General features: G+C 48.6%; 1 protein-coding gene across 4 annotated transcripts in view; it reads left to right on the forward strand.

Moving 5' to 3' along the window:
- The first annotated feature begins 3469 nt into the window (after positions 1-3469).
- Positions 3470-22504, forward strand: part of PPFIBP1 (PPFIA binding protein 1) — a 101739-nt gene continuing 82704 nt past the window's right edge. For all 4 annotated transcript variants that reach the window (XM_066319647.1, XM_066319648.1, XM_066319649.1 and 1 more), the window contains exon 1: positions 3470-3562. The gene's annotated coding sequence lies outside the window, so the exon portion shown is untranslated. The remainder of the gene's footprint in view (positions 3563-22504) is intronic.

Here is a 22504-nt window from a genome sequence, read left to right on the forward strand (position 1 = left end):
ATTCAGGACAGAGAAACTTTAGACCAGAAACTTTGCAGCAAGACAGAATAGCATCTCTTCCATCAGTTCAGCAGCAGGTTCAGTGTGCAAAGCTTTTCTTTGTGTTTTCAAACACTGTGGGAAGAGCCAGGGATAGGACAGCCAAGGTCAGAAGTTTGACTGTTTCAGGGACAGTTTGGGAGCATTTTGTACTTCAGCTTCTCTGGATTATGAATCCTTTGGGCACCAAATCTCTCCTGTCCTTTTTAGGAAGGGACTGCATGGGAATTTAAACATGTGGAGAAACGTTCAGGTATGGATTTAACAGCTAGAAATTGGTTGTGCAGTGCTTTGTCCCAGGACTGAACATGGTGTGATACTGAAGCTCAAGGCCAAACCAGTTTGCTGTGTTGGGTATTTAACAATCAGGATACTTCAGGTAGCTGAAAGCCAGGACAGCTTTGACAGCCCAGCTACAATAGTTGGCCAGAAGAGCAAACATTTCCAAGATAATGGCTTCTAACAGTAAAACTGTACTGCTGCTTAGAGAGTGAATTCCAGCTCCCTCATGTGAAAGAAGCTCCCAGGACAAAAGCACTGTTTTCTCTCCTTATACCTCCATCTGCACAAGGTGCTTTTGCTGGCACAGCTCTGCCTTCAGAGGATCTTATCACAGCCCTGACTGACACAACTGTGCTGGGAGAGTCGGTGATGGAGCCCTGACCTGAAAACACCCTGTCTCAGCTGCAGGGTTAATACCTGGCTGGGAATAAGAAGAGGGACTCACTAAGTCCACTTTTTGAGGTGTCCTGAAGTGAAAGCCATACCTAGCCTGGGTGGGAAATCATTGTTCTTTGGGAAGGAGATCCGCCAGCTCTTTCAGCTATTGTACTTTGAGGAACAGGTTTGGTCTAGAGGAAAACCCTTGGGGCCCAACAAAGTGCTGAATTTATTTACAAAAAGTTGTCCAAAAATTGGCTGTGATGTACATGGTTTGTTATTGTGTTTCTGTGCCTTTTCTGTTAGCTAGCATTGATTGAATCATAGAATTATAGCATGGGTTGGATTGGAAGGGACCTCAAGGATCATCCAGTTCCCACCCCCTGCCATGGGCAGGGACACCTTCCACTATCCCAGGTTGCTCAGAGCCCCATTCAGCCTGGCCTTGGACACTGCCAGGGATGAAGCAGTCACAGCTTCTCTGGGCACCCTCTGCCAGGACCTCACCACCCTGATAGGGAAGAATTTTTTTTAAAATCACTTGTTTTGTGCCAGGCATCTTGGAGCTCATCTGCTCACCCCACTGACCTAGCTGAAAATTAACTGCACTAGGTCACTACTCCTGGCTGTACCATGCTGTGAGTGTGTGGGAGATGGGAAGTATTGCCATAAGAAAATCTTGTAAGAAAGTGCACACTGCTCCTTCAAATTCCTCTGACAGCTCTTGAAATACTGGGCTTAATGCCATTTATTGATTTGTAACCACGGAGACGGTGCGTGTTCCCAGTGCAAAGAGAGGGAAAAGCTCTTTTCCTTCACCTCCTCAAGGAGTGAACAATGCTGGAAAATGCTCTTACTCCTTGTAACCTCCCCAAGCCTTCACAAGGAGGGACCAGCAAATCGTTTGTCTGCTCAGAGGCTGCTGCATTTTCACAAAGGTGGAGAAAATCAACCATCTTTTGTAAACCAGCCTGGAGCAAAAAGGGCTAAGCTATTCTGGCAGATGAGAGATAAGCACACCAGAAAGCCTTATCAGAGATTTGTCTTAACTTGCAAAGGTATTTTGTTTGATGAAAGAATCCAAACAGTTGTGTGAAATATTCTGTCTGCTAAGATTTGTTTTCAGAGGTCTCTCTCATGCCATCCTGACAAATGAAGCCCTTCTGCATTAGGTTTTTAAATAAAGATCTTCGCTTTCTGAATTAAAAATTCAAATTCAAAAAACAAAGAGTGAAGAACATTGGATCCATATTTGTTCCAACTGCTTGTTATTGGGCAAGTCCAGCCATTTCACGAAGAACGGAGGAATGGAGCAGGATCCCTGTGATTCAGCCTGGTGTGATCTGGAGTGTGATCAGCACTCATCCATCAGCTGACAGCAAACTGGTAACATTCGCTGGAGGATTGATGAAGATCTGAGGCAAATGGGCAAAAAGACCAACTGCAGAGCATCAGAACCTATGTAAGCACCAAAGTTTTGAAACAGAGGTACTAGATATAGAAGATACCAAAGAAACCCAGGTATTCTTAAACTGCTTTTCTTTTGTCATAGTCTAAAACTCCGTCCTGCTGTTTAATCTGAGACACATTGGAGTTCTGTGGCCAATGTGACAGGCTGGTAATTTGCCAGGAAAAAAAAAGTGTTTTGAATCGACTTGTCCTCTTTACAAACTGTGCTTAAAAAGCAAATGATACCTTTCCATTTTTGTTGGGAATTCAAAATGTTTGCTTTTGACATGTCACCAGTACATTCTTCATTTTGAATGGAAACTTCCACTTTTTTGCATGTTATGGTCAGAAACAGAGTACAAGCAAATTGTCTTTTCCCTGAACAAAACATGAAAAGTTTTCTCTGACCCAGCTCTTGGAGAAGGGATGGGAGGAAGAGCTTTGAGTCAACTCCAAAGGAAACCAAGAGTTAGTTGGCTGAACCCCTTGGTTATTTGTGTAGCTCCACTCCTGAAAGAGCAGCATCTCAGGCCTTTCTGCCACGGAGCTGGTAAAGCAAAGGCTGGTTCTTGGCATGGCTGCGAGGCTGCTGATGGAGTCCCTCACGCTGTATAAACGAGACAGCAGTGCTCGGGCGAGTGTAGCGATGGTCGCCGCAGTAAAGCCCGCGCCGTTCACCCTCAGCACTGAGGCAAACCGCTGGGCGCACGGCACGTGTAACCAGGCTGTCACCGGGCTGCGGCGCCCCGCCGTAGGGCCGCTGCCCCCCGCCAGCCGCAGCTCCGGCCCCACTGCCCGGGGCCGCTCCCCTTGCCGAGGAGCCACTCGGGGGGATCGCGGGCTGCTCAGCGCAGACCGGGGACGTTCGTCGGGGTCCCGAGGCGGGCAGGGAAGGCCGGGACCCGGGCAGGGCTCTCCGGGCTGTTCCCAGGGAGGTGGCGGAGTCACGGTTCCTGAGGGTGTTCTAAGCCTGGACGCGTCACTCGGTACCAGGGTGAGGTTCGTGCCGTGGCGTTCAGTCACGGGCTGCACTCGATGATCGCTGAGGTCTCTTCCCGCCCCAGCGATGCTGCGATTGCCCGTGAGGGGCACTGGCAGCAGACCGCCTCCCTCATGGCCGGCCCCGGCGGCGGGCGGTGCCTCGGCCGGGCGGGGCAGAGGGCGGCTCGGGGCCGGTCCCGGGGCCGCGGGCGGAGCGGGGCGGAGCGGGGCGGGCACGGAGAGCTCGGGGCGGGCACGGAGAGTTCGGGGCGGGCACGGAGAGCTCGGGGCGGGCACGGAGAGCTCGGGGCGGGCACCGAGAGCAGCGGGGCGGGCACCGAGAGCAGCGGCGCGGGCGGGACGGCGGCGGGGGCTGCCCGGAGCCGGCGGAGGCGCGGCCGCCCCGGGAGGGCTCTGCGCGGTTCGGCCGCAGGTAAGTGAAGTTCCCGGGAGCCGCTCCGAGCCCACTGCGGCAACTTGGTGTCCCGGCGGGATGAGCCCCGCCGTGCCCTGCCCCGGCGGCTCCTCCTCTGCCGCCGCCATGGCCCGGGCCCCCGGCAGCGGGGCCGGAGCCGCCCCGGGCCCGGGGACGGGAGCGCCGCGTGTGCCCGGAGCGGGCGGCAACGGGGGAGCTGCCCGCCACATCCCGCCAGCCTCTGTCCGCCTTCGTGTCCCTGTCCCCGTGCCCCGCCACATCCCGCCAGCCTCTGTCCGCCTTCGTGTCCCTGTGCCCCGCCACATCCCGCCAGCCTCTGTCCCCAAGCCGTGTCCCAGTGCTTTCGGCACTCCCGACCTTCTGTGCCTTACTTCTGGACCTGACGTAACTTTTCGGGAAGTTTTGGGGAGAGGTTGGCTGTCTCGGGTTTAATCTTTTCAGACTGTCGTAGGGCGCTTCAGGCACTGGTGGTGTGAACTGCAGTTAGGAGTTTTATCTAGAGCGAACAAATGTGGTTTGATTTAAGGCCTGGGGTTCTTACATCCTGTAATTATTTTGTCGAGGTCTGTTTCTGCTCGAGCCGTGACTTCTAACAGCTGAAATAGCTGTGCTTGCTCACACCGTGGCCGGGGTGCAGCTGGAGCTGTAGAAAGGTGCTTTACACCTCGGTGGAGGTGTCTGGGGGGAAGGGAAGCTTTGGTGTTAATGCTTGGCTGTGGTGTAACACGTGTGTGCTCCCTCGTGTGAGTGAGGAACGCAGGAAGATTTTCGGGCTGGGCTTGGCTGAGCCTGAGCCTTGAGAGGCTCTGCTGGCTCCTTATTCTGGCCCGAGCAGAGCCGGTACCGACAGCACCGTGTGTAGGCTCTGTGTGCATTGCACTGGCAGCACATTGAGTAATACAAGTGTCGCTGCATTCCAGAAAGTAAACAGCAGAAATGTGTCACGGAATGGGAATATTCTCCATGCTTACACTGTGGAGTTTTGGGGAGGAAGAGGTTCCAGAGTGTCAGATCGGGATTTATTTTAATAGGGAGCAGCTGTATCTTGAGGATTTACATTTATGTAAGTAGAGGTTTCAGTAAAACTGGTGCTCTCAGTGAGGCAGCATGGCAGGTTGGTTTGAGAGGCATTCTGGAAAGTAGGAAAGCAGAAATCTGCTTCAACTCTCGGTTTCAAGTGATCAGAGATCAGCTCCTGGCAGTAACAGTGACTGTCAGTGGTGCGCGGTGGTGCTCACACACGAGGATTGATGTTTCCATGCCAGGAGTGTGAAGCTGGTGTTTCTTTCCGCCCTGAAGGCAGCGGGAGCCCCACGTGTTTGCCTGGCTGTGAGGGGAGCCCTGAGAAGCAGGTTCCCTCTTAGGCAGCCCATCTCCTGCCTTGAGCCCTGGGATTTCATCCGTTTGCTGCATCTGGGTGTAAGAGTTGTGCTGAGGAGTGTCGAAGTTGGTTTGTCCTGTGCCCGTGTGTCTGCAGCAGGTCCAGGCTCTGGAGGAAACTCGGTGAGTAACGTTCCTGCTTGTCCCTGACACACAGGGTGGAGCACCTTGGAACCAGGGATATCCCATGGGGCAGGGAATCGTGGTGAAGTTCATCTTTTTTCCTACTTAGATGTGAGCCCTGTTTCCTTCTGGGTTGTGCTGCCAGTGCAGTGTGACACACGCTGCAGGGGGGAGATGGAAAGTGTCTGTAGAGGTGCATGAGGAGGCTTTGCCTGTGACCCGTGGCAACAGGAGGATAATAGTTAACATTCCTGAAATGACAGCCATTCCCAGAGACCGAGGTTCCCAGGTGGTGCTGCCGGCCTGTCTGGTGTCATTGGTCCCTGGTGATGAGCAGGACAAAGTGTGGTCAGTGCTCACTGGCCAGGTCAGGGTGGCCTGAGGACAGGCAGGGCTGTGTGTGATGAGGTGCTGGGTGCAGTGTCCTTCAGGAGGTTTAGTCTCTTTAATCCATCCGAGTGGGGCTTCTCTGATGGTTCTTTCCCCACTTGAAGGAACACTTCCAGTGAAGTGGAAATCCTTCCCCTGCAGAGCTTTGAAACCAGCGAAGGTTTAGTCACTTTCTTGTCGGTGGTGTGATTGCATCAAACCAGGCCTTTGGCTAGCAGAGCACAAGGGAGTTGCTGTAAACTCCTTTGAGGAACTGACTGATTTTCTTGGTTGTGGTTTGTATGTGTTTTTCTGGGAAGGTGGAGGGAGCTCAGAGAGGGGACCAGATCCCAAATCTGGTACAGATGTTCCAAAAACATATCCCTGACTCCTGAGGTGGTTCAAAAGGGGTGCCCTCCCAAATACCTCTGACTGGGAAATCTGCTGTTTTGCAATAGTTTTCAACAGAGAAAGTAGGAGCCTGGGTATTAAGCAGGATTTGGGGGGGTGATAAAACATCCTGTGGTGTTGGGTGTGGTCAGTAAAGCCCCTGTCCCGCTGCTGACTTTGCATGCCCTTCCTCAAGGAGGTGCTTCAGCTGCTAAATGGTGATGTGCAAGTTAGGTTGGTAAATCTGAGACAGCTTCTTCTCATACTTCCCTTGGTGATTGTCAGGGCTTCAAAGCAAAACAGAAGTTATGTGGCTGCTTTAAAGTGGGCAATTATGATTTGACCTATTTCTGCTTGGCCAAACCACATCTCTAAACTTACAAAAGCAAGGAATAGGTTTATTGGAAGGTTCAGGCAAGCTCTGTTGTGTTTACTGTTCTTGTGTGGAACGTGTGCATGCAGCTGTGCATTAAGGATGCATAAAAACACTTAATACCTTAATAAATCAAACTACTTAATACCTTCCTGTACTTAGGCTGAATAGTGAACCCCTTCCCCCATTAGTAATTGTGAGATCCCATTAGTCATCCCATTAGTCATCCCATTAGTGACTTTGCTTTCGAATCCTGCCCAGAAGAGGTGAACTGTGTTTTCTTGCCTCATGCCTACTGCTGATGTTTATGCCCACATTTTTTTAGCATTTGCTATAAATTCCCACCCTGGCTGAGTGAAGACAGGGTGGTCATTTAGTGACAGCTTCAGAAATCACAAGTAGCTCTTTGGAGATGTTTGGCTTGCAAGCATTAACCTTTTCATCACACAGAAAAGGCTCTCTGGTATTCCTCAGAGATTACATCTCTTGCTCTGTGTTTGGAAAAGTCAGCATCTAATCCAGAGTGAAATCTTGGTCATTTCGGAGGTCAGTGTTTCTCTTGCCATGAGTTTGTTACCTGCACTTGTTGTGTGTTTCCAATTTGAGGCACCTTCAGCAGAGATCATGATATGTCCTGACATTTCTCAGTGGGTCTCTGGTGGGATCTTTGCCTTGGAGCTCCCTCTCCCTTGGGAGGCTGCTCAGCTGGGAACATACCTTGAGATGTAGAGAATTATGCATTTTTCTATTCTCTCCTTTTTATTCCCCCTCCTCTCTCTTACAAATTGACCTGGGTGTGACTCAGCTCATACTGAAGACAGTGACTGTTTGCTACTTTTCTTCTAGTGCTTGCTGCCAAAATAATATTTATTTGTGCTTAAAGGATGGAATTTTCAATTAATAATTCCATCATCACACTGGATTCACAGTTGCTTGCTCACAGCAAGAGCTGTGTATTGCTCTTGCTATGGGCACTTACAATTTCCTGGTGTCCTTTTACTTCCAGAGCACTTTTTTCCTCTGTGACTTTTGTAGTACATGAGGAAAGTGTGCTGGGTTGAAGTTTTCTCCTTTTCCCATTGGCTGTCCTTCTGTTTCTATTAAAAGGCCAAGATAAACCAATTGTTTAAAAAGCTGATTTCTTTCCTCAGTGGAAATATATTTAGATACAGGTTTTGCAGGCCATTGTAGGCAAAGCCTTTCCATTCCCTGCCCCTGCCTGGGTCGTCTTTATCATTAATCATGGAATCACAGCATCTCTTAGGTTGGAAAAGATCTCCAAGGTCAGTGAGCTCAACCTTTGTCCAATCCCCACCTTGTCACCCAGCCCAGAGCACAGAGTGCCCCATCCAGTCCTGGCTTGGACACCTCCAGGGATGGGGACTCCAAACCTCTCTGGACAGCCCCTTCCAATGCCTGAGCACCCTTTCCATGAAGAAATTCCTCCTGATGCCCAACCTGAACCTCCCCTGGCACAGCTTGAGGCCGTCCATTTCCTCTCATCCTGTCCCTTGTTCCCTGGGAGCAGAGCCAAAATTTCCCCAGCTTCACCCTCCTGTCAGGGAGTTGTGCAGAGCCAGAAGGTTCCCCCTGAGCCTCCTTTGCTCCAGGCTGAGCCCCCACAGCTCCCTCAGCATCCCTTTGTCAGACCTGTGCTCCAGCCCCTTCCCCAGCTCTGTTCCCTTCCCTGGACACGCTCCAGCCCCTCCATGTCCACCTTGCAGTGCCAGGCCCAGAACTGGACACAGCACTTGGGCTGAGGCCTCAGCAGTGCCCACGGCAGGGGACAGTCACTGCCCTGGTCCTGCTGGCCACTCCCCTGCTGACCCAGCCCAGGAGCCACTGGCCTTCTTGCCCACCTGGGCAGGTGTCGGCTCATGTTCAGCCATTGCCAAGCAGCACCCCCTGTCCTTTTCTGCTGAGCACTTTCCAGCCACTCTGCCTCAGCCTGGGGTGATGCAGGTGGAGAACTTGGGAGAGAAAGATTGGGCTGTTTAGTCCAGCCTTGCTAAACTAACATATCTGCTGGCTGTGAGTCCTGATAGCTTTTGCCATGGAGTGCTCGGTCGCTTTGTGCTGACAGAGCTGATACTTCAGGAGAGTGCTCCTCACTAGAGGAGCTGGCTGGGAGGAATTGTTTTTGGTGAGGTGAGGATGCTCCCGTTTCCTTCTGTGCCTCTGCATCATTAAGCAGTGCAAGTTGTGTCAAGGAACAGCATCAGAGGCCACTTCAGCAGTCTCTGGATTGTGGTGTTTTAGGAGAGATAAAAGTAACAAACCTAGTGACTTTCAGCAGGCCTTGGCATACATTTTGATGGTAATCCCTGTTCCAGCAGGCACAGTGTTGTAACTTTTGCATGAATAAAAAATGCCAAATGGTACCTGTGCACAGAAAGCTCCAAGGTCAGGTGTGCTGATGCAAAAGTTAGTTTGCACTTGCATCTCTCTTTATAGGCTTTTCCCTAAATATTAGTGGAGAACTGAAGGCTGAGACTTGAGCCAGCTGCTGCAGCATCTGAACTCCAAAGTGGAGAACTCTGTGCTGCCAGACAGCTGTCAAATTGTGTCACAGATGGGAAAAATTTGATAACCACTAGTGTGAATCAGCATCTTTTAAATCCAGCAGTTCTCATGGCTCCAAATGTGATGGATTTGGGAGAACTTTGTGCTCTTGCATTGTTACAGACACATCAAAATAAGAGGAAGTTATAATGGTCTGGTCTTCCCTGCCTTGTCTCAGACTGATCAGTTCTGAAGCAAAAGCATAGGGAAAATCAGGGTGTATTGTATATGTCCCTGTAGGATTAACCCCATATAGTTCATGGGCACTGCAGTGGTTGTGACACAGCACACACAATTTATGATTTGTAACAGAAAAAGTAACTGTAAAATAACTGTAAAAGTATACAAACTGCCAAACCCCCAGCTGCCTCATTTTCAAGTCTTTCCCTTGTTATGCTCTGTTACGGAGGACAGAAACAAGAACACACAAGCATATATCCAGTCAGGATCTGTTTTGAGGACAAGAGAGAGCAGTTCCTTTCCTTGTTGCTGTGGCAGCTGTGCACACAGCTGTCCATCTGCTCTGTCAGCAGGCATGGCCATGGGGGTCTGGTTCTCTCCCAGCTTTGTGGTTCGTGGGTTGTGTCTGTCCAAAGAGTCCAGACAGAGAAAGGCTGTTTTACTGAATCTTGACTTCATATTTTCTCTCTAAAGCGTGTGTGCTAGCTACAGCCAGGTTAGAAGTTTTGACAGAAATACAGTCTATGTGAAATATGGAAAAGGTGTGAGCACTGTTGAAGGAAGTTAGCTATTGAGACTAGTCTAGGTCATGTGGAGCGTAAGGGATGGGGAGAAGAGCCTGCATCCTGTTTGGAGGCTGGTCTCCATGGGTTTGGATGTCATGAGGTTGGCATGCAAAGATGTCTGTAGAATCAAATTAAGGTTCTGCAGTATGTAGTGCTGCTAATTAATGTCTGTCTTAAAGAGCAGGTGAGAAGAGTTATCTTTTTTGTAAAAACACCTTGAGCTGTTGGTGTGTTTCTGAAAATAGTTATGATCTCACGTGGTTGTAGCCCTTGTGATCTTGGGTTCTGTACAGCTTTGCCGTGTCCTTACACAGCTGCCATAGGTTGGTAAAATTCCCTCCAGACGTATGGAGCCTGTCAGAGTCTGTTCTCTATAAGCCTTGGGTCAGGTAGGCTGCTCCTGTGGAAGAAGTGCTGTGGAGGCAGGGAAAGGGAGCAAATGCCTTGGGATCTTCTCAGTGTGAGGGTGAGCGGATAGTCATAGATGTCAGCTGTGTGGTTGTGTTTTGCATGATTTTGGAACACTTTCTTGTGTCTTCGAAATATCCATCTCTTCTGTTCTCCTGGTTTAGGTTTTGGACCTGTGCTAAAAGTAGGATGGATTCATCTTTGTCCATCCCCAGCCTTGGAGGCAGTGTGTGTCTCTGAGAGCTGGTGCATGCAGCAGGTTGCTGAGGCAGGCAAGGGCTGGGGTGTGGGTGAGGCTGTGGCTGTGTAGGAACGGGGAACATTCCTGATGCTGGAACCTGCATTCCAAGCTGGAAAACACGTGGGAGGTGGTGGTTTGATGACCATGATGCTCAAATGCTCTCCCTCGTGCACTGGAAGCATCTCTGTTAGACTTTTGTTCAGTGGTGGGGGAGGGATGGTATGCAGAGCTCCCTTGGAAAGAACCAGACAGAAATTTTATCCTCCCCAGAAAAAGCAAGGTGCTCCATCTCACAGCTGACAAATCCTGTGTGTGATCTACATCCCAGGGACTTCTGTTCTGCAAGGGGGGACCTCCACATTGCAGCTGGAGGCTGAAGTAGCCATCCATGGTGACTTCCCTCAAGATCCAAGTTCAAATGTCTGTTCTCCTGGACCTGATGTGCGTCATAGGCAGTGTCATTGTGCTAATGCCTACAGAGAGGGAGGAGCAGCCAAGGCACACTGAGTGCTCCCCATTGCTGCCCGCAGCTGTGGGCATAGTGGAGAAGGGTCTTGCAGAAAAAGAGGTGGGTGTGTTGAGTAGTTCATCTCCAGAAAAGGCTTGTGGCAGCTGGGTGGCTCCTGGTGGGTTCAGGTGCTGGCTTTGTTGTAGTATCCTCTGTCCTGCTTCCAAACCAAGATTAAGCCAAGGAAAATAATTCTTTGCTCTTAATTTAAATAGCTGGGAAGTTGGTTTTGCATCAGAGCAGACTTGAAAAGGCTTGTCAGTTGGATCTTAGAGCCATCAGCATTTTTTTCCCCTCCACTTAACCAAAGCTGGTTTAATTTGTGACAGCACTTTTAATTTGTTATGTTTTTAAAGGAAACATCACAAGGGAAAGTTCAGAAATGCATATTTATATTTCTTGCCTGAGCTTAAATTGTCTCTAAGAATTTGGTTTTTGTATTTTTTTAAAGAAAGGCTGGATTTTTTTTTCTAAATCACACAGTTTTTTGTTTGGTGTATTGTTTGTTTTCTTCTCCAGAAGAAGTATATAGTGACTTGACTTGGTGTCCACCTTCTCTTGGATGTGAAACATGTAACTGACAGGTCCTAACCAAAAGCAATTTCTCGGAGGTTTCCATGCCCATGGTGGAGCTGGTGTTGGACCTCCTGTGCTGGGCAGGGCCACTGCAATCTCTGATGGTGCTGGATAGAACTGTATTTTCTCGAATATCTTTAGGATGGAATTTGGAATACAGCAGGAATTTGGATGCTGTAGGGGAGTTGCACCACTCCCTGCCCTCCTCCTTTGAAGGACTGGAGCCTGTGTTGGTGAGGGATCCTAGGAAGGTCTAGGCCCTGCTCTGGGTGAGTGGGAGGACTGCAGCTGGGTTTGGGGTGCAGACGTGCCCCCCTCCCTCCCCAGTGCCTGGGGGAGGTGTGCAGCCATCCAGCAGCAGTGGCTGAGGCTGGGATTGTGCCCCATGGTGTGGGGACTCTGCAGTCTCATGACTTGCCACTGGCAGCTGTTGGGTGGTGGATTTGTCATACTGCTCTAATGCTGGGATGCTGCTGGCAGTGTTGGTGTGTTGGAAATATCTGGGAGCAGCTGGCTGCATGATGAGCGGAGTCCTGGGGCTTCCCCATGGCATTGCCTGTCCTCAGCCAGCTTCTTGGGGAGCTTAGAGGATGTTAATTCTTCACCCCTTTCAAGCCTTCGCAAAAGTTAAAAAAGCAGCATTGAAGGTGTGGCTGCGTATCTGGATGGGCATTAGGTGGATAAGAGCAGTCATGGGTTTGTTCTGCAGCAGCAGCATCTTGCTCTCTTTCCATTTGCAGTAGAGCTTGAGTGTCCTTTTGGTGAGCAGTCATGAGGCTATAAACACCGCGTGGAGATGAGAAGATTGAAATTTGTTTTCAGGGTGGTGCTGGCAAACTTCCTGCTGCTTGTGGTAGAGATAATTCTGCAGGTTCTGGCTCCGTTGTTGTGGCTGGGTCTAAGGTGAATTTAAGAAACACATTTTGGTTGAACAGGCTTTCCTTTCCTTTCTGTTTTATCCAAAGGGAAGTATCTGTTCAGAGCCCTGATCTGTTGTTCTCATTACTGAGGGAGTTTCTGAACAAGATCTAAATCCATGATTATTTGCACGTCCTTATCTGTGTGACACAGAGTTTTCCAGGTCAATATCTCATGTTTCAGACTCTCTTGTCCTGGTGTGCAGTCCTAAATCTGCAGATGCAGGAATGATTTATCTTAAAGGGTCAACAGGCTGAAAGACATTTCTCTCAACATCATTTTGGGCAGAATCTGAGGACCAGCAGTGCTGAGCTCACAGACAGCTCTTGGGCTGTTGTTGGAAGGAGAGTGAAATGCATAACTGTCCATCCTGTCCATCATAAATCTGTTATGCCTGGTGGGGTTGGAGAGGAGGCACTGATTGCCTGCAAGGCATGTCAGGAGATAAGACTTCCACGTAACATGCTCAGAGGGAGAGGGAAATATCTTGTAGCCCAGCATGACTGCCAGGATAGAGTTCCACCATGCCTCCAGAGAGATCTGTGTTGGAACAAAACCACGCCTTAACCTTGGGTAGGGCCTCCTTTTGTGCAGTGTGATGGCAGTGGTAGCTGGAAATGTTTTTCATTGTGGAGTTTGTTGGAAGACAGTCCTTTTTTTGCCTAAGTACCAAAGTAGGACCAGGTTCAAGTAAAAATCCCTGCAGACATATGGATGGCTGTCTTTTGCAAGGAACCTCTGTGCTGATGTCTCCATCTGAAATGCGTTCCCGTTTTCTTCAGCTTGTTGCTCTCAAACCTCACAGTGCTTGAAAGTCCCCCTCCCTTCTCCACTCTTCCAAGGAATTTTGCAAAGAGATCAATAGCTGTCTAGTTATGACAGCAAAATGAAAAAGGCTGTAACATCTCCATAGCTACCTAAAAAGTACTTGTAAAATGCTGGTGGAAGAGAGTGCCCTGGAATTATCCCATGCATTCCTTGCATGCAGACTGAAAATCGTTTGCATTAGTTAAGTAATCGCTGCTCGCTTGTCCAGTGAGCAATGTTTGTTTACGGCAATAAATTTTAGTTCCTTAAACCCTGTGAAGCTGAAAAAATGAATTTGTTTAACATAGAAAACGAACTGACCTGAACTCTCTGTAGATGAACTGATTGTAAATGGACCAGCTTAATCCAGCTTGTTTTTTTTTTCTCGTGTTTCATGTAGCATCTGAAAAGAGACAGCTTGTGGCAAATTAGCCAGGGTGAGACTACAAAAAGATTGAATTATTCCTGTTTGAACAGTTCCCAGCATGCAAGCACTTGCTTCTTGGCTTGTACATCATCTGGCTTGCCAGGGCTGCTGTGATTGAGGTGAAAGTAAATAACCTCCAACTGGAAATCTTGCTTTTGCTATAAATGATGATTTATTCATTCACCAGTGAAAATACCACAGAGATATGATGAACGAAAACTGTAGTTGCTGTGTGTTTGGCTTTCTTGCAACAGATGTATGTGTGTTTGGCTCTCTTGCAACAGATGTCCCTCCCTGTTGTGTTTCTGAGCAGAGAAACTGTTTGACACTCTGTCCTGTGCTGTCCTAGGAAATCATTTAGCTCCCGGTTGAACCTGGTGCTAGTGTGGAAATGCAGTTGTGAGAACAGAGGTGTGCTTGGCGTGTGTGCGTGCCTCACTCTGGGGCATGGCAGCAGAAAAACAGGCAGCAGAGTTGGGCCTGCCCTGTTTGGGCAGGGCTGAGCTGACTGTGGAGCACCTGGAAATGCAGGAGGAGTTGAAACAAGGGGTTGTTTCTGCAGGGGCTTGCCTTGATGTACTGGTGTATCTCTGTGCCTCTTTCAGAGGGGAAGGACTCTGTAGTTTTGAGAGCCACAATATAAGAAGGATGTGAAGCTCTCAGAGAATGTCCAAAGGAGAGACATGGAGTTGGTGAAGCCACACAAGGAGCAGCTGAGGGCACTTGGTCTGTTCAGCTGGAGAAGAGGAAACTGAGGTCAGAGCTCACAGCAGTTCTGCAGCTTCCTCAGGAGGGGAAGAGGAGGGGCAGGCCCTGAGCTCTGCTCTGTGTGACCAGGGACAGGGCCTCAGGGAATGGCTGGAGCTGTGTCAGCGGAGTGTTAGGGTGGATCAGGTTCTTCCAGAGGATTGAGAGCACTGAACAGGCTCCCCAGGGAATGCTGCCATTCCAAAAGGCTGCCAGAGCCCTAGGAGTGTTTGGACAACAACCTCAGATGAAGGGAGGGATTCTTGGGGCTGTCCTGTGCAGGCCAGGAATTGGACTTTGATGATCTTTGTGGGTCCCTCCATACTCAGCTCATTCTATGACTAAAAAGGGTAGGGAAGCTACAGTAAATGTGGTGATTTGGGATCAGCTACCCATGTGTTTAGGATGGTGTATCCAGCTGGACTGCTGATGCTAAATTGGAATTTGGCTGTGATATTGCAGTTAATTTCTCTACTTACTAAAAATGTTCTATTTAATTTTCCTGTGGCTGTGGTAATTAGGCCTGGCTTTGCAGTTGCACATGGTGAGGAACGACATTTCCATTCCTCAGTTCTAGCTGTGTTCATGTAGCTCCTGCAGAGTTGCATTAGGAGCAAAACAGGGGTCTGCTTCTGTTTGTCTGTGTTAAAAGGAAGGAATGGGGTCTTAACACCTTCCCTCTGAGCCTTACTTTGTTGTCTCTTTGCCCTAAGATGTGGAGCCATTTGTGGGTGAGGTGTTACTCACTGTAAGCAGAGTGAGAAATAGGAGTGCTAGTTGTGTAAATACCTGCTAGAGCCAATGAAAGTACCATTTGTGCTTCTAGTCAGAGTTCCACTTTGCATTGTTTGACTTGCCACGTGTTTTTGGAAGACAGAGGTGGTTGGGGCTGGAGACCCAGTGATGGTCTCAATGGAGATGCCTTTGCTGATGTCCCTTTTGTCTGGGCAGGCTCTTAGGGGGATGGCTGGGGAAGGGGTATTGGGACTGCTGAAGGGATGTTCTGCTGCTGAAGTCCTTGGGCATGGAAGTGAGGGGCAAGGAAACAAGACCCCCCAGGGAATGTAGGGGGACTGAGCTGGGCTTGTTGGGGGGTGAGAGCCCCACCTGAGCTGCTGCAGAGCAGGGAACCCTGCTAGCTCTTGGAGTTGGCAGTGCCACCTGCCGTAGGGTCCATCCTCTCAGTGCATGTCCCTGCCCTCCCACAGGCACACAGGGAAACTCGGAGTGCTGTAATTTGTGGTGTCCTTCCTTCGATCCTTCCTGTCTTGACTGTGCTGCAAAGTTTTGAGACAGACGTTTTCCTCTGGTACCTAGGTCCTCATGCCTGGGTTTTGTTGATGTTTATACAGAAGCATGAGGGCAGCCAGAGGTTCTGTAGGGTCTGATAGAAGCCATACATGAAATTAATCCAAATTAAACTGTTAGTCATTCCCTGATAAACAGGAGATTACAGCCCAGACTCAACACGTTACGTAGCTTTGAGACTATGAAAAATGAAATGGGAATCCTTCTCTGAAAGTTGGCTGTTCCTGTTTGAGGCCTGATGAGGTTTTGCGACAAGTCAGTATTCCAAGATCACTGTGTAGGTGTTTGTGGGAGATGAGGCAGATTTCTGGGAGGGGACTGTGGTACAGGGAGGCAGAGGAGTGCTGGAGATGAACTAAAGTAACTAAAAATCTATGGGGCTGCTCACAGTGAATCTGTAGACCTGCAAGCTCCTCTGTGTGGAGGAGGGAGAGGTCAGATTGTTTGTCCTGCTAGTGTGGACCAAACTGGAGCTGCTTTGCCTACATGATGGGATTTTGTATGCCAGCTTCCTCCTGGTGCTCCACAGCCATGGAGCTTGTGGCAGGGATGTGGAAGGCAGGGGAGAATAGTCTGGACAGGGCAGCTTTCCTGGGTGACAGCCCTTTCCTTGTTGCAGAGCCTCTAGTGGGGCTTAGGAAATGCTGGAGGTTGATTAATGGCCAGATGGTCAGTGGGAAGCTTGGCATTCCCCAGGGCAGTGGGAAAGTGTGTTGTAAGGACTGGCTCTTGCCCTTGCCTCCTTTTCCAAGCACTGGTGTGAGGGTGTTTTAGGCTTCCCAGCAGTGGCTGCATTAAGGAACCATCGTAGGCTGGAGTGATTTTCCCTGGATGGAGCCAGAGACAGCTCCCAGAGACATGGGGCTTTGCTGGCTTGTGTCTTTAGAGTGGGCAGATTTCTCCCAATGAGGTTTTTAGGCCCCTCAAAGAACAAAACGTGTACAAGGGTGTGCCTGCTCAGGAAGGTGTGCTGGGAGCAGTGGGGGCAAGAGATGGACCAGTGTAATTTTGCAGATGAGCTTGTTCTGGCCATGAACTGTTCTCCTCTGGAGTATTGGCAGTGCCAGCTGCTTCTTGTAGGGCTGGGAGCAGGGAAGGCTGGATGCTGCCAAGGAGTTTGAAACTGCAGGCCAGCCCAGGAATGCAACAGTGCTTCTCCACGGGAAAGTGCTGCCTCTCCTGCCCACATGGAGGTTCTGTTGGTCTGGTGGCTGTAAATAGACCTGCAGCCTTTCTGCAGAGCTCTGATGGCCAAGGAGAGGCAGCTTCTGAGTGGGGCACTGATTCTTAGCTGTGATCCTGTGTGCAAACAGAGCCTGGAGAAAAGGAGCAATTCTGTATTGCAGCCTTTAAGTCATGTGTATTGATCTCTTTCAACAATGCTTAGGAATAAAGGATCAGGGAAATACTGCTGGTGGCAAGGAAGGAACTTTGTGCTTGTGGGTTCCTGCTTCCCATGGGCTGCATGCTTGGCACTTGGACTATATTAACTACTTGTGTTTGGAATTCCAAAGAAGAGGCTTCCCCTCTAGACTTATTATTGCAGTTTACATCTGTGAAGCTGAATGCAGATGCTGCGGGCCAGGCTGTGGAGATTCATGTCCAGCTGTGTATGTACAGAGGGGAAGAGATGTTATTTTGGCATCTGCAAAGGCAGCTTACTAAAAATAGGCTAAAGCAAATGAACCCGGGAGTGAAAGTTGTTGTCCCATAGGTCTCACTTGATGCATCTTTGGTTTTTTTCTGCCCTGAGGAATACTTGTTTGGAGTATGCTGCATGTCTCAGCATTTGCAGAAGAGCCAGCTGTGTTCATGCTGGAGCTGCTGCTGTGTGGACAGGGCCAGACTGAGCTCTTAACTCCACCACTCATGTCCTTTGAGGCTGGGATAAGTTGACTTCTTGTTTTCACTGCTTTCCTGCTATCAGGGCATTTGTCTGGCTTCTTGAAGCCTCTGTGCTGTGTGAGGGCAGACAGAAGTCCTCTCTGAGCAGGAGTAACACTTTGTGGGGAGGCAGTGCCAGTCAAGTGGCACATGAAGAGGTCAGTGTGTCACAGCAAGGCCTCTCTTGTCATTCAGGCTGCTGGCCCTGGCCATGTTTTGTGGTTTGGTCAGGGCGATTCCTCACACACACGTGGGCCTTTACCCCTGAGTTGCCTTTTAGCCTCGAGTCCTTGCCATACCTTGATGCTGTCTTTCCCTGCATCTCTTCCTCTCATGTATGCATCCTTTAAGCTGACCTGTGCCAAGGAATCCCTGCCAAGACCTTGTGCAGGTTTTGGGAGTGGAACTGCCAGGCTCCCTCCTACGCAAGGCTGGGGCCTCCGGCAGTGCAGAGCTGGCTTCGTTTTCAGGAAAACAGAATAAAGCAGGTTGGTATTAACTTGTCTTCACAGAGCTGATCCTGGCTGTAGCTTAGGTGGGTCATAGCTGGTAGAGAGAGAGACTTCTAGGTTTTAATGCTGTGAAGAGAGAGCCTGTGCTTGGCTGTGTCTTCATACCTGTTTGCTGTCATTGAGTGCACGCCTGGAATAGTAGGATGTAGTGTTGCATTTCTGGACAAGGCTTTGAACAAGGTCTGCTGTCAGAACAGCAGATAAACTGCTTACTGTGATGCAGAATGCTAGTCTGTCATTTTGCAAATTGAATTGCTGGAAAGCTTTTATGATTATTAAAAGATACTTTGTGTTAATTTAATTTCCTGTAAAAGACACAAGCTGGGTGATTTAAAGAAACAAAGCAAATGCTTAATCAAGGTAACAGCAAAAACTTTATATCTATGCATATGCAATGCTTGAATAGTGCGTACTTCCAATGGTATCCTGCGCAGGGATAAAGTAAAAAATTATACATGAACCTCCTGTACTTTAAAAAATGTCAGTTTTGAAGAAAGCTAGAAAATGAGTAATGAAACCCAGGCAAAGCAGGAATGAAGAAAACATTGGTTTAATATATTCTCTGAGTGATGAGAAGCAGGAAATTTTCCCCTCATTGTATTTTAAATGAGCTTAAAACTGTGTTCCAGACAGCTTGTGAACAATCAAGATTCAGGGGTGGTTTTGTGAGCAGAAGGGCTATTATTTGGGCTTTCTGGCTGGATTCCATCTCAGTTGGGGTGAAATGCCTCTTTGCTATAGGCAAGCGTAACTGTTGCCTCCTCTTCCTGTTCCTCAGGGATTGGCAGCCTCTCCTCCCGTTTTTTTCATGCTGATGTCCTTCAGAACTGAGTTAAGCTCCAGTGATCTCGCCCACATATATTGAACTTGACTTCTGCCAGCAGTGAAGGGCGTGTGTGCCCCAAATACTGAATTGTCTGGCCACTCTTCCCGTGGAGAGTGGCTAAGGAGAGGTGTTCTCAGTTGTGTGTCCCAGTGGAGCTGGCCCCTCTCCAATGAGTCAAACATGAGCGATCTCGGGCATCCTTTGAAGGAAGGATGCTGCTCTGGATAGCAGTAGCTGTGCTTATAAGGATGCCAAGGGGTCTGAAAGCTCTGCTGTAATCATCTACAGCACTAAACTTTTAAAACAAATATATATACAAATGTTGTGGGCTTTTTGTCCACAGGGTATGATGGAGTTGTGTTGAAAATAGTGGGGAATACTTAGAGAGCTTTGGGGTCTCTGAGTGTTGGTTGCCTGCAGTGGTGTTTATTCACTGCTCAAATGTGCTTAATCAAACATTTGCCTGTGTCTGCTGCCAGTTGAAGTTGTGTTGTACTCGAATTCAAGATGTAGATGGGAGGGCAAGTCAGAGACAGTGCTGGAGTTAATTCTTCAATACAGACAAACTCTCTGGTAATCAGTCTGTTTATCTAAGTCCTGCAGCAGTTTAGCATTCCTGTTCTGTTGTTCCCTTTGCCTGTACTCTCCCCTCCTGCTGCACTGCTGTGCAAAGTCTGTCTGGCCTTACAAGTAGCTCTGCCTATCTATAATACATCAAATGATGTGCTGTGTGTGCTCTATAAAGTATGGATGGCTGCTTGTATAATTTCCAAATGCTTTCCCTTGCAAGAAGCCTGCTAGTGCAGGGTGGTTCATTGTGAACTGAATTTATCACTTAGTGTTGTTTCTCTTACAAATACCCAACACTGGGAGCAAGGTTGGTGCATGTGTGTATCCAGGTGGTGTTTTATTAACTGAGTGTTGTTGAAGAGCTTTGCTGTGTCCTGTTGCTGCTGACTGTGCTCTAAAGGAGTCATAGAATGGCCTGGGTTAGAAGGCATCTTAAAATCACCCAGTTCCAACCCTCCTGCCAAGTGGATGCCTTCCAGTATCCCAGGTTGCTCCAAGCCCCTTCCATCCTGGCCTTGGACACTGCCAGGGATGGGGCAGCCACAGCTTCTCTGGGGTAACCTGTGCCAGGGCCTCAGCACCCTCACAGGGAAAAATTTGTTCCTAATTTCTTGTGTAACCCCATACTCTTTCCCTCTAAAGCCATTCCCCCTTGCCCTGTCTGTACATGCCCTTGTCAAAACTCCCTCTCCCGCTCTCTTGTAGCCCCAGAAGGTGCTTTAAGGTCTCCCTGGAGCTATCTTTTCTCCAGGCTGAGGAACCCCAGCTCTGAGTCCTGAGAGAATCCTGCTGCCACAAGTGAGTTGAGTGGGTCCCCTTTGCAGATTCCCTGTCCCTGCAGCCCAGGATGTCTCAGTTGGGGTGAGGGGTTCCTGTGCTGGGCTCTGTGTGTGTAGCATGGCTGTACCCAGCTGTCCCCAGGCTGTCACCCTCCTAGTGTTCCTGAACTGAAAGCTGCAGGTCACAGGAAGTACAGCTGCATTGCTTGGAATCTCCTCAATTCTTGAAAAGGATTTCCTGGGAACAAAGGCTCTTATTGCTCTTTTTCTTCAGTTTGTTGTTTTGGTTTGGTTTTTTTTCCTTCTTCTGCCTGCTAATAATCTTGGCTTCTTGTTCACTGTTCTCTCCCTTTTTAAGGAGGCTGGGGAAATAATGGTTTCCTTGTTTTTTTTCATTCTGTACTAAGTTTGCTGTGACATCTGTAGGGCAAATAAATCTCCTTTTTGCTTCTTCCTAGCTTAAGAATACCTTTAATTTAGAGAAACTATAAATCTCAAATAACAAAAATGACACTTTGACCTTTATTAGTTAGGAAAATAGTGATGTAATGAAATGGGTACTGAGAAGGATCAGTGGGAACAATCATATGGGCCTTTACTTGTCATTTTCCTGGCTCTGCTTTCCAGAAAGCCCCATGCTTTGCCAAAATTAGTTCTTAGCCAGTGCAACTGTAGTACCATGTGGGGCTTGAAGTTTGATATCTGCCCTTACCCAAATGATCAGTTCCATCAAAGTTAGATTAAGCAAAAGCAGAGGGGACAATTGGTCAGCGGTTGCAGCAGAGTTCCCTGCTGCCCCATCTGTCCCAGAACAATCTCACCCCACTGGAGCTGCCTTCCAGATGTGCCTGCCTGCAGCACAGCCCTTGTCCCCCCTGACCAGGCAGTCTGGACCAGGAGGGCTGTGCGCCCTGGGGATAACCTCTCCTTGCAGCCCAGGTTAAGGGCAGCATCCTTGGGGTTGGCTCTCGGGTGGCCATACAGTCACCTTCCTTCCTTTTCCCACCTCACCCTGCCCCTTCACATTGTCTGGGGGATGATTGCAGCTGTTTGGGGAGCAGAGAGCTCCAGCTGCTGATCAGTGGTCACATGCATGTCTGGATCATTCTCCCTCAGGGTTTGGGACTAGACTGTATCTCCACAATGCTGACTATAAAGGATTTGTGACTGACATGAAAGGACTTGAAAAACAGTAAAAATTGGTTTCGCTCTGGCACCTTCTCCCTCTGCTTTCGTGGCATGCATGTGTGAGCATCAGAACTTGGCTCTCTGGGACTAATCCAGCCTTGGCTTGAGGAGATGGATATTTAGGTGGTGCTCCATTAAGTCAGTGCTATAATTTTGTAAAAAGTGCCCTTTGAATCAAACCTGGTTCTTTTATGCTGAGACAGAGAGAATGATCAGTGTTGGCCTGGGTTAGCAGGTTGCCCTGCTTATCTTGTTCAATGCCCTCTTCCCTCCTTGACTTCACAATGCTGTGGGGTCATACCTCACCTGGGTCCTGTGGTTTGCATGGCTGCTATGGGAAATCAGCTGCAATCCTCAATCTCCTGCATATCTGATGGAAAACTCTGTTGTTCAGCTTAAAGAAGGAGTTGAGGAGACTTGCAGTGGCTCACTGACCTTTTGAAAACACACTGAGGATGGATTGTGCAAAGTTCAGTCTTCAAAACCATATCCTTCACTCTGGTGTGTTTGTTTGGTTTTATCTGTACTAACAAAGCTTATTTTAAACTCAGTATGGTAGCTCCAGTAGCTCCATCCTTGTATGGTAGCCCCAGTATTACTTCTGGATTTATTACAGCCAACCTCACAGTGGTGGATTTGCATAGGCTTAACAAGGTTACAATGTACAAGTTTTAAATTAAAAGTAGTAGAGCCTTTGGATAGGAAGTCAAAACCTCTATTGTTAATACAGTACAATTAAGTTTCTGAGAACCTAGCTAGTAATTACATAAATTAATTTCAGTATGCAAAGACTGTTTGGAAACAGAAGCATAGAGGCATGTAGAAGGAGGTTTTTGCAAATACCAACTGCCTGAATTGTTCTACTCTTAAAAAATTACTTTCTTCCATTTGTCTTAAATTATACTGATTTTGCTGTTTGGAGTTTGTAACTACAGCCTATTCCTTTGTGTGGCGTGGGTGGTTTTAAACAGCTAAAGCTTTGATTTGTGTGTCATGAGGTACTGCAATCAGTCATTCATTTTCTCTTCCTTGGTGAGTGTTTACGGAAATTTTGAGGGTTCAGCAAGGACTTGGACTCATCCAGAAGCAACACTCTTGGATTACAGGGAAGGCTGGATACAAATCTGTATTCCCTGTTTTCAACTAACTTGTAGGGAGTGGTAGTTAGTGCAAGACAGTGATTATTTCAGCAGTGACCTTTTTAACATCCAGCATATTTATTGTCCAGAAACTGCTGGAAAAGCTAAAGTCTTTAAAGTCTGGATTGCATGCACAGGAGTGGAGTCTAAGCCCAGAA

The sequence above is a fragment of the Sylvia atricapilla genome, chromosome 5 (genome assembly GCF_009819655.1).
Source record: "Sylvia atricapilla isolate bSylAtr1 chromosome 5, bSylAtr1.pri, whole genome shotgun sequence".
In the NCBI taxonomy this organism is placed as follows: domain Eukaryota; kingdom Metazoa; phylum Chordata; class Aves; order Passeriformes; family Sylviidae; genus Sylvia; species Sylvia atricapilla.